This window comes from Mustela lutreola, chromosome 1, assembly GCF_030435805.1.
Source record: "Mustela lutreola isolate mMusLut2 chromosome 1, mMusLut2.pri, whole genome shotgun sequence".
Lineage (NCBI taxonomy): Eukaryota > Metazoa > Chordata > Mammalia > Carnivora > Mustelidae > Mustela > Mustela lutreola.
In genome coordinates, this window is record NC_081290.1 from 3010350 (window position 1) to 3022629 (window position 12280).

Below are 12280 nucleotides of genomic sequence, written 5' to 3' on the forward strand. Positions count from 1 at the left end.
CTCCTCTTGAATTTGGATTGCATGTCTGAAATTGCATGTGTAACATTGTGGAGATAACTTCAGGCCTAAGAGAGATTTTACATTAGCTTCTTGGATATTTATTCCAGTTAAAGATTATTTGAAGGTTGACAACTAAAGGCCTATTTTCCCTTCCGCTATTACTCACATTTTTCTAGTATTCTGAAAACAGAACCTCCGTTCTTTCCCTGTCACCTGTCCCAAATCTTTAATGGCTAGCCATTGTCTAGAGTTTATAACTTCAAATTATAGGGTTGGTATTCATAATTCTCTTAAATATGTTCTTTACTGACCTTTCCAATCTTATCTTCTGTTATTCCTCAAAATGTACTTTCATTTTGTGAATATAACTTATCTCGTGCTCTAGGGATATACTCACGCACTTTCTCTTTCTGTGCCAGCGTTCTCCTGCCTGGAAAAGCGCTCTTCTTCCAGATCTTCATCCTCTGCACCTGGAAGGCCGACTCCAAATTTCCTCGTGTTTGTGAAGTCACTTTGTACAATCCAGTGCGGAGCATCCCTGGCCTCCTGCAGATTATTCCCTCACCTTTTACTTGGTGAGCGTAATATGTTGGCTACAGTGCTGGTGCTGACAAGTGACTTAGGTTCCCAGCTAGGTGTAGGATGAATTCCTTATAGCAGGCACTTTGACTCTCTCACTTAATTATTTCTGCAGCATCTAAAATTTTTATGTGTAATGATTATGAATATAATAGTTATTTGTACAATACAAATGTAGTGTAAGCCTCCATGGTTTTTCTCATATCTGATAAGGCTCTTTGGTCCTGAGTGCGTATAATATATTGAGTCAACATTTTTTCAGATTCAAGGGAGGTGAGAATTCTTTCTAAAAGGGTTCTCATGGACCCCGAGAGATAAAATAAATTGTTCAATTACAGTGATTCTTTAATCAAAACAAAAGCATTGGGCATAAATATATGATATGTATACACACACACTATGATAATGTATATATTATGTGTGTGTATATATATATGCAATATTTTATACAGTATTATATGCTATATATTACAAGATGCATATATTCTTCAAATCTGCAAATGTTCAAAGAACCTGTCATCAGACTTTGAGGAGTTAAGTCTACAGATTCAGTGACAAACACTTGCTTCCTCGTTCCTATAGTACCAAACGTCACACATTCTCAATCCTTTATAAAAAGCCATATTGATTGCATGCCTTCAAAATAGTATTCTGGAATTCCAGGTTTTCAGAATTCCAGAAATTCGTCTAATTTTAGTAGCTAGAATAATAAATAATGCTAATAGCGGGTACTCTGGTGCTTTCTTACCCATCTCTTTGCTGCATCTCGTATTAGCAGCTGCTACATGTGTGCTGTGAGCATATTAATACCCTCTTGGTAGCTGTCTGTCCAGAGTCCACCGGTCCTGTGTCCTGAGCAGACAGCTCTGTACATAGGCAGGAGCTTCTGGGGGTGGGAGGGAGCTGAGCCCCTGTCGACTAGACCGTGAACTTGGTTATAGAACTTTATACTGGCTTTACTCCTCCCCAGGTCACCCCCTCTTCCCTCATTCCTGCTTCCAGAAGTTATTTTCCATATAAACTACCTCAGCCTGAGTCTTTGTCTGATGTTCTGTTTTAGGAAATCCAGATTAAGACCGTCAGATAGTTTTTGTTTTTGTTTTTTTTAATGAGTGTAAGCACAGACAACAACTATCCCCATTTAACAGGTGTTTACTGAGGCCTGCAGCTTCCAGGCACCACTCAAGTTTCTGCTGGAGATAAAGCATGAAGAAAACGAAAGGTCTCCATTCATCAAGCTTCATCGCAGTGCAAATCGCAATCAAGTCTCAAGTTCTGCCATAGTGAGTGAATCTGGATCAGGTCTGTAAAGGAGCACAATTGGAGAGAAAGATTGGAGAAGAAGTTAGAAAGATTCAGAGCCTGAGGTGGGGGAGCTGGAGTTGGTTCCTCCTACAGAGAGAAGCCACCAGAGGCCTGGAGGGAGAGTAACATATTTACGGTTTATTAAAAGTTGGGGCACCTGAGTGGCTCAGTCAGTTAAGTGTTTGCCTTCGACTCAGGATCCTGGGATTCTGGGATCCAGCACATTGGGGTCCCTGCTCCGCGGGGAGTCTGCTTCTCCCTCTCCCTCTGCAGCTGCCCCTGCTTGTGCGCTCTCGAACTCTCTCTCTCTGTCAAATAAATAAACAAAATCTTTAAAAATAAAACAAAACAATCTGTTAATCTGTCACTATTTTTTATAAGGTTCAAACCTAGTTAATAAACAGATGCTTAATAAAGAGTTATTGATCTGTGTACAACTTGAAGTTGGAGTCCAGATTCTATTGCTTTCTTTGAACATGGAATCTAACTTCTCTGTACTTATTTCTACATATATAAATAAGGTTAATAAAAATACTGACCTCATAGGATTCTTGCGCAGTACAAATAAAGGACTATAAGTGAAAAGCACATTTTAAATTATAAAGCAGACATCAGTTGTGGGGTTTCAAGTGCAAAAGAATATTAAAATTAGGTTAGTAAGTGTGTGCGTCAGACAAGTTCAAGGACCATGTGGAGGGTTCTATGACTCCTGAATCAGTCATATTTTGCTTTTCTCCTTCCAACTACCATACAGTTGGGTTGAAGCACCTCAATGGTCAAGCTACTTGTTAATTTTGACATCTGATACAGCGTTCTCAGTTTGCTGTGGCTTATAGTCCACGCCTAATCTGAAAGGTGCCGAGGTGTTTTTTTTTTGTTGTTGTTGACAATGACATTGTAAGTGTAAACACAAGAAAAGCAAGAAAACTGCCCTTTTAAGAAGAACCATATAATGGTATTCTTCTCATTTGTAGACCATGGTGGAAAAGCCAGAGCCTCCCTGATGTTAAACAGCATGGCTCTGTCACTATGCATGTTTTCTTTCTTTTCCCCCTGCATGCTCACAAATGCCAAATGACAAAAGAACACAGTATCCATGTGAGCCATTGTCCTCGGAACTATTAGGCAAGCAAATGAGTGTTTCATAGACTTAACGTGACAATGAATTACACGTCCAAAACAGGTTGTGTGTGTGGCTTAGCAAAACAAAATTAAGAGTCATTCTAGGGAAGGACATTGCCACAGCTTTGGCATAATTAGGAATCATCATAATCAAATACAGGAAATTGGCACATCTGCTTTTCAGGCTGTTGATCCAACTGTGAGGCTGCCTGTGCGCACTGGCACGGGTGGTTCTGATGCATCTCGATGTGTTCTGCAAAGCTGTCTTTGCATAAATATTTACATAATTTTCTCCAAACGCCACTATAAGCAGTTGTTTTTTATCACTTTTTCTCCCTTGGGTTATTATTTCTTCCCATCCCTACTCCTGGTGAAGGAGTGATCACTTGTTATTCTGAGGATTTCTCTTTCTTCAAGAAAATCGTGGAACCTGAGAGTTTTAGAAAATGACGCTGAGATGGGCGCAGTACGTTTCCTTGGGCACATTTTCTGGAAATACGCAAAACGAAAAGCTAGACGCAGCTCACCTGTGACGAGTGCAAAGGAGAGCAGCACGAGATAAGTTGGAGGGAGAATCCAGCAGGGGTTTGAGGTTGATGAAGAACTCAAAGCCAGAGTAGCTGAAGTGGGACAGCTGGCCTCGGACCAGCGATCACCCTTCCCCCACTCATTGTTATTAAAGGTTTGAAAAGCCTCCTACCGAAGTACTAGAAATACTCGTAGAGGAGTTCCTTCTCCTTCTGCCACTCAGTTCTGACAGTTTCCTCTTCCTAAAAATGAGCGAAAGGATCTCTTTTGTCTTTCCTGGTTTTGATGTTCTGTTTTACATTTTTGAAACTACATGTATTTTTATACATATTTTATATTTAAAAAAAATTCAATTTAAAAAAACTACCATCTTGTCTATTTTTCAAGCATTGTTTTGCTTTCCAAACTACATACGCCTTCTAATTGTATTATTGTAAGTTTTATTAATAACATCTAAACTGCAACAAATAAAATATTTGATAATATTCTAAGTATTTGTATGTATTCTTCAATGTGGTAGGCCTATTTGTTCTATATTAACATGAGCCCTTCGCCTTTGATGCAGACTTTGGCAGACATATCCCAAGGATGTTTACATTTGGTGGTGATGTGGATACATTTTCATAACCAAATGCTTGGAGGATTTACAATGGAGAATGATATGTTCATTTTTCCTTCCAAAAGCGTTAGCAAGAAGCTGCTTTTCAACAATTTGGAACCAAGAAAAGAGAAGAGATTCTAACTAGAAACAGGCAAGAAATCTCCCTTAATCATATCTCCCCCCCCCGATTTACATTAATATGCAGATTATGAAGTATTGTCAGTTTTCAGTTGTATGACTAGTTTTGTGTCAATTGAATGAGTGGGGTGTGTGTGTAAGGTGCTTATTTTTAACTTTTTGGTGAGCTTTACGTAGTTTGATTCCAGAGCATAAATCATTTATTGTCAATAAATTCTTCTGTTATATTATACCATATTGAATCACAAGAATCTCTTCAATAATATTAAAAAGGCCTTTTCCCCTTCTTAGTCTTCCATCCTTAGTGTTTTTTTCATTTGTTTGTTTGTTTTTTGTTTTTGAGAAGGAGAGAGCGTGTGCCCGTGGCGGGATGCAGGGAGGGGCATCGAGAGAGGGATGGAGAGTCTTAAGCAGGCTCAGGTTGGAGCCCATCGTGGGGCTCTATCTCAGGACCCTGATACCAGGACCTGAGCCCAAATCAGGAGTCGGGTGCTCAACTGACTGAGCCCCCAGGCATCCCGTTAGCGTATTGCTTTTTGTCTTCGTGCTATTTCTTCATGAACCCCAGGTAACTGTTGTAGCACCAAAAAATCAAAGTTAAGTAAAGGCTGAGAAGTGGGCTGTTTGAAGGCATTGTGCTGAGGATCTAGTTTTGCTTTCTTTCAGTCTCTTCTCCTGGTATCTGTCTGACCCTTCCCACTCCCGATGCCAGACTTCTCCCTTCGCTTTTCCACATGAAGGGGTGAAGGCTCCTGTCAGTAGCCACTGGGGGCTTTCATTTTGCCTGCAGACACCTCGGGAGTGTTAGGTCCTCAGAATCATCCTATGAGTCGGAGTCCAAGTTAGAAATAAAGACATGTGTCCAGAGTTTGGTCCATGGCTGTCCTGTACTGACAACCCATTCAATCCTTTATAATTTTAGGGTTTATCTGGACTGTTTCTGTCTGATGCACTTGTGTACCTATGGATATTTTTAAAACCCTAAAAACCCTTGCATACCTATGGTGGTGGTGGTGCCATATCTGTATCTGTACAAACCATTCTTGTCCATCTAGTAATGAAATGTTGAAAGTTTCAAACTTTGGGGCACCTGGGTGGCTCAGTGAGTTCGGCATCTGACTGCTGATTTCAGCTCAGGTCTGGATCTCAGAGTAGTGCGTTTGGCCCTCACATGAGACTCCATGCCAAGAGTGGAGCCTACTTAAAAGAAAAAAATTTCAAACTTTATCTTTCTTTATAAGTCTGAGAACTCTAGATTTTACCTCTTTTTTTTTTTTTTTTCTTTTGGCCAGGTCCTGGGAGTAAACACCTATGTTATGTCTTTAACTGGTCTTGGTTTGTGATTTGATTTACAAGCTGAGGAATTGTCAGCAACTTCTTTGATCCTATCTATAGCTCACAATCAGCTGGCAATTTTATATTTTTTCTGCTTGCATTTATCTAGGGCAAGACTTTTTTTAACTCCACATATGTCTTAGCATATTTGCATTTTATAATATAGTTATTATCATCCCTGTCTCTACTTAAAGTTAGTCTGAAAATATGTAATACGTACTTCAGAATTTGAGAGACAGCGTTATGTGGTGAAAAGAGCTCTTTGCCAGGAATTTAGTGTTTCTGTCCTGGAGCTGCAGTTTCTCATCTGTAAGTGAGGAAATTGGCCTGGAGAAAATGTTAGTACACATTTATTGAGCAACTACCATGTGCCAGCAACTGTCGTAGGTGCTATTGAGAAAAAGAGACAAACCCTCAGAGCTTATGATATTGTCAGAAGAAAAGTCAGTTCATAATCAATTACAATAAATGATAAAAAGTCTCTATTAGGAAATTCACAGAATGCTAAGGCTGGATTTATTTTTCTCCAGACAGAGTCAGGAAAAATTTCTTAGGGTAAACTCCGTTTAAGATGAGAACAGAGTAACAAGTGGCAGTAAGACAAAGGGAAGTGGCGTACTATTAAAGACAGAAGTCTCCATATGGTATAAAAATACTATTATTGGGTCCTTTCCGCTGCATTTGTATAATAGTTGAGAAAATAAGATTACCTAGTTTTTAGAAATATGCAACTTTGGGCTTGATCTCTAATGATAGATCCTTACTTATTTTTAATTTCCTATTATATTTTTCTTCTTCAAGAGCACCCTCTGGGCCTGCTAATTCAGAAAAAAAAAAGTTTGTAATTTGAGCTACATGATTGACATAAAAAAATGTCCAAACTGGAAAGAGCCCACAGCGCACTCAGTCTGGCCCTCCTCTTTTGCACGACTCTTTAAGACAACATTCAAGCGTCGTGTCTCCTAGTCTCTCATGGCTGGTAGGCAGTCGAGCTGGCACTGAGTGTAGTTTCTGGTTCCTGGCTCAGGGATGTTTCATCTCTCTCAGGTTGTCTTTTTGTAACAAGAGGATAAATAAATATATATTTCCTTAGTATTTTATATCCAAGTACCAGGAGGAGAAAATTATAAAAAGGAATAGAGGCAGAAATGGAATGAGATGGTTTTTTGATTTATTTGTTTTGCTTTGTGTTTGGCTCCCCAGTTGGTGTTTTCCTCATTGTGGTAGTGATGCATGTATTCCTAAAGTTAAAAAAAAAAAAAAAAAAAAACCCATTCACTCTTGTTTTTTTCATGTTATATTTTGGTGGTGTTAATTATATATCTGAACTCGTATTTTAATTGAGAAATAAGTATTGCTTTCACTTAGAAAAGCTAATATTAGTTTGAATTTCTCTTTTTCTTAATGACATCTAATTTTTTGATAATATCATTTGAGTTAGTGATTTCTTTATTTGTATGCCAATTTGGTTGACCAAATAAGATAGGGTTTAGAGTTCAAATTCTGGCACAATTCTCGGTTCGTTCTGGACTCGGTATTTGTAAGTTGTGCGACTTTAGGCAAATAAGGTAGCTGTTCTCCATCGTCCTATTTCTTTATCTGTAAAACGGAGATGAGACTGTGATGGGGATTTAATGAGAAAGTTTATGTAAAACATTTAGCCCAAGCCCAGAAAAAGATTCACTATATGTCAGTTGTTATTATTGCTATGATTTATAAAAAGACATGTTTTCAGTAAAAATATGGTTGGAGGTGTTCTCCAGAAACACTGCTCACAGGAGGATTCGTCAAAGCCAATTTAAAAAATTTTACATTTGTGGAATGGACCGAACTAGTTTTGATATTGATGTTACCACTGCTGTTGCTGGAAACCAGATTTAGTTTACGGGTCTTGGCTGCCAGATGAATGAAGTGGAGAGCCAGTTTTGTGCAAGTGGGCCCCACATGATTCCTGGGAGTGTCCGGAATGTGAGGAAGGCGCAATGTGTGTTACTGTTGCTCATTTCTCTTCCTGCCAGAAGTGACATTATCCAGATAGCTTGGCTCAGGCTGGTCATCCCACCCTGCTGGCAGCAGGACAACTGCGAGACAGAAACCAACCGCCTGGGCCAGGCAAAGTAACCCCCTGGGAAATATGGGAAGGGTTACAGATCACTCCTGGAAAGACAGAGAATACAAGGAAGAAGTTTGGGCAAAAATGTGAGAAAACTAAAATTGAAGTAGATCAACCGCATGGGATTCCAATTGGAAAAGGTGCGATGATACCTTTGAGATATGAATCAGGCTTTTCTTGGCATTTTCCGTTCCTATTGTCCTTCCCCCTAAGCTCATCCGCGCCCCTTCCGTCTTTGCGGCCTGGACCGGTGGACACGTGCCCCGCAGACAGGCAATGCTGAGAACCAGATTTACCTGTCCTTTCTCTACTCCTTCCACATATATGCACGTCTTGGTGCTGAAGAAGGCCCTCTGGTGGGAGACGCGCCCTGGAAAAAAGGGACTTGAGGGACTTTCTACTCCAGTAGAAATTTAGTAGCTACGAACTTCTTGGACATCTAAGTTTGAAGAGGAGGTTCAAATGTGAGGCGTATATACATTTTTAAAAAAAGATTTGTTTACTTTGGGAGAAAGAGAGAGCATGTGGACGCATGTGCACGTGTGCAAGCAGTGGGAGGGGCAAAAGGAGAGAGAGAGGGAGAACCTAAACAGGCTCATGCCCAGCACAGAGCCTGACATGGGGCTCCATCTCAGGACCCCGAGGTCATGACTTAAGCTGCAATCGAGAGTTGGATGCTTAACTGACTGAGCCACCCAGGTGTCCCTGAAGCACATATAAATTATATATATATATATATATATATATATATATATATATATATTCTCCTCTTAAATTTCCAGTGTCCATCCAAAGTAGACCGCAAGTAAACTATCTTTAAAAGGATTCATATTCTCATAATAATATATTATTTTGTTGTCTACTCCGATGTCTGTCCTCCTGGTCCCGAGTCTGCTTGATTGCCATAATTTCAAGCCGGAAGATGATCCCTTTGACTCAGAGAGAGTCATGTATGTTGACTACCTTGGACTTAGCTGTCTTTGCCTTCCATAACTCCTACAGCCCCAGCTGACCAACACTGACCCATAGGTAGAGACATCTTACCCCCTATCCTGCAGGAAGCACTTATAGAAGATGAGAACTTCCACCCTCAGCAACCTTAAAGATTTAAGGGTCAAAATTGTTCGTGGGGAAAAGGATGAGAACAAACACAAAAGAGATGCTGCTAAGACTCAGTGTCCTTCCACCTTGCGCCCTCTGATAAATTCCCGAGACACGCAGAGTGTGATCTTCCTTGAGGAATTCGTGGCTACCTTAATGTTGATATTTCATTAAAGGCTAAAAACAACTTTATCTTGGCAATAGCTAGCCCTCCTACATTTTGGAGCTCTTGCTTTCAACTCGCACAATTCCTTAGAAACTGATGTAATCCCTAAACCCCCATGAACTGAGAAATTAATAATCAGTCACTCTTCACAATCCCGGGGCGGCTCTTTCTGCCCATGGGTCCTGTCCCAATGCTATAATAAAGAATCTTTTGCACTGGGAAAAAAAACATAAAAAGTTTCATACCCTTGCAGCACTTGTGGACGAGGAAGTACGAGGGAGTTTCTCGGGAGGATTTTACTGCTCTTCCCTATGATCACGAATCATAATCGATTCCTGCTGTACTGAACTAAACCTCCGTCGTGGTCGTTGCGGTGTCGGCCTTCGTGGTCATCCGTTCAGCAAACATCAACTGAGCAGCCATTGTAGGTCAGGCAGCACGCTTAGCACTGGGCATCCACTGACAAGAAGCAGATACGGTCTCCAAGGAGACCTTCTAGGCAAGTAGAGGAGCTAAAATTCTCTGTGAAATAGTAGTGACAGATCTTAGATCTCAGAAGTAATTTTCACACAAGGTTATTCAACTGTTGACTTAAGTGGAATGGATAATCTGAAATTTCCTCTCTCAACCAACATCTCCTTTCTCTAAATAGCGCTGGAGAGGGCCAGGATCCTGGGAACACTGTGGGCAAGTGTGTTCTCATTGGTTGATCTGGCTTGCTAATTCGGAGTGTAAGACTTCACCTCTCAATCAGTCACTTAACATTCCGGTACATTTTTGGAACAACAGATAATTTTGGAAGCTGCCAAGCAGATGGATGAATGGTAACTGACTTAGCAGATCTAGGAAAACTGAAACCTAAGCCGACCAATAAACTAATTAAAACCGCTGAACCCTGGAAAGGCTCCCAAATTGAAGCCACCAGGTGCTTCCGAAGGTGGGAATGCAGGGCAGAGCTGAAAGCAGGACGTGGGTTGACAGCATTATAGGGAGGAGCTGCCGGTGCCTATTTATTCCCACTTTTTCCAAGCAGAAGCCTGAAGGTTAACGGGTTGAATTCAGGCATGTTTCCGTTTGGAGGTACGGCGGACAGTTAAATGCGGATATGCTGGGAAGATACCATAACAAAAATGGGGAAAATGTGAACGTCTATATTCTCAAAAACGAGACCTCAGAAACCTTTTCCATGGGGTTCCTAATGCCCAGAATATTGAAGGCTCAATTTATAGTCCTTAGTCAAGAGACTGTAGGATTTTTCTGTGGAAAAACATAGCTCATGAGAAAAACCCTACAGATCTTGTTAGGAATGCAGCTTTATGGAATGGAAAATGGGGAGAGGAAATATTTGCATGTGAGGCAGTGGTGCGGGGAGTTAAATCCCATCTTTCATAGCAGGTAGTCGCTAGTGGAGAATCAGGATGTATCACAAGAAGCGTGTTATTGAAGATAGAGCCGAAATACCAGAAAACAGTGCTGACATATTTGAAATGGATTTATCAATTTTCTTCCTTCCATCAGGAGCTGGGAGTTAGGTAGGTAAAAGAGAAATGTTTTCCTCTAAAATATATATATATATATATATATATATATATATATATATTTATTTATTTATTTATAAAGACAATCAGTAGAACACCATGTAGTCAAATATCTCGATTCAAGTTTTAGCTGCCCTGCCTATGATCTCTGTGACCTTGGTCATGTTGTTTACATTTTCTGAACTTTAGTTCTCTCCTTGGTAAATGGAAAAACAGGAATAAGCAGAAAGGAAGCAGTTGATAAGTAATACCTACGTTTTAGGGTTGTTTTGAATATTAAATGAGATAGTATATTTAAATACTTAGTGTAGTACACAATAAAGCTTAACTAATACTGTTATGACAATACTTTGTGAGTGATGTGAGTGAAGAAAAAGTGACCTCTGAGTAAGGAAAGGAAAGGAAAAAATATTTGGCTCTGAGTAAGCACACACACACACACACACACACACACACGAGTGTGTAAAAAGAGGGGGAGGTGAGTGAAGCGTGAACAAGGTTAAAAGAAAGAGTACAATTCTAGGAAGAAAGATGAGAGAGAAATTCTCTAAATAATCTTTTGCTGTCCCACTGTAACCCTTTTGTGGAACTAGGGGGCATATAACAAATCCAGAGTATTTACAGAGTCCTTGCAATGTGGACGGCACTATTTTCAACTACAAAGTACATCGTTGCTGTATTTCATAAAAGTGCTTTCACTTATGTCTTTTCGCTTCATTTTCATAATTGTCCTGTAAAAGAGGTAGGATAGCAAGTCACGGTTGGTTTATTAGGGGGTAAGAAATGAGGAAGAGTGGTAAAAAGAAAAGGAAACTGTACAAGTTGCCCAGATATTAGCATAGCTATGGAAGCAAGGTAGAGGGAATAATTTTGCTGCAGCTCCCTATTTTTATAACTCAGAGTGACAGTGTGTTTATTAATTTTCAGTGAGAAGTACAGTCGCCAAATGAACTAAAATACTGGTATCACCTGGTTTGTACATTCTCTCTCATGTTTAAAAAAAAAAAAAACACAACACATTTCCATGGAAATGCAAATGAGTTGATAGAAATGCAATCAGAACAGATACGGGATGTTTTAAATGGCTGATATCGGCAGATTATGACACGTGATGTCCCCCAACACACCCTAAGGGTATATTTGCCAAGTAACCAGCATGTCCCTGTCAGCTGGCCGAGTCACCTTCGTCTCTGGGTGGTGCAGGAAGTACACCGACAGAACCGTGTTCCCTGACTCCATGCAGGCCATCTGGTGACACTGATTCTTCAGCTCCGTCCGTGCAGTTGGTTGGGGTACAGCCTTCCCTTACATCGAGTCACATTCCAGGCATGCCTTCTTGATGAGTATTATGTATTTTAAATGACAGTTGGAAAACTCAGTTCTGCAAGGATTGAAAATGAGTAATATACCCATATGGTTTTCTCATAGTCTTCTAAGTACATTAAAAGAAAGCCCAACAATTAACTAGAATGAACTTGAGTTCATTTTGGTAAGAATGAAGCTAAAGATGATTAATCTATTGGATCAAACAAATATGGCAGGAGAAGCGTAGGTGCTGGTGTCAGAGTGTAGAATGCAGTCTGGGATATTCTTTGTAATGCATGTGTATTTAAGATACTATCTAACTCTTTGAATCACCACCCTTATGTTGGAAGCTTTGTTTGTCTTAGCTAGTGAAATGTCACTTCAACAAAACCAAAAGAATTTTAAAAAATACCCACATGCTTAGAAAGCAGAAAATAGCAAAATGTGGG

The 12280-nt window shown here is 40.0% G+C and overlaps 1 long non-coding RNA gene across 1 annotated transcript; it reads left to right on the forward strand.

Moving 5' to 3' along the window:
- Positions 1–437: 437 nt before the first annotated feature.
- On the forward strand, positions 438–2236 carry LOC131818895 (uncharacterized). The gene is made up of 2 exons (XR_009348957.1): positions 438–575; positions 1728–2236. It is a non-coding gene; the product is annotated as an uncharacterized LOC131818895 (long non-coding RNA).
- Positions 2237–12280: the final 10044 nt, after the last annotated feature.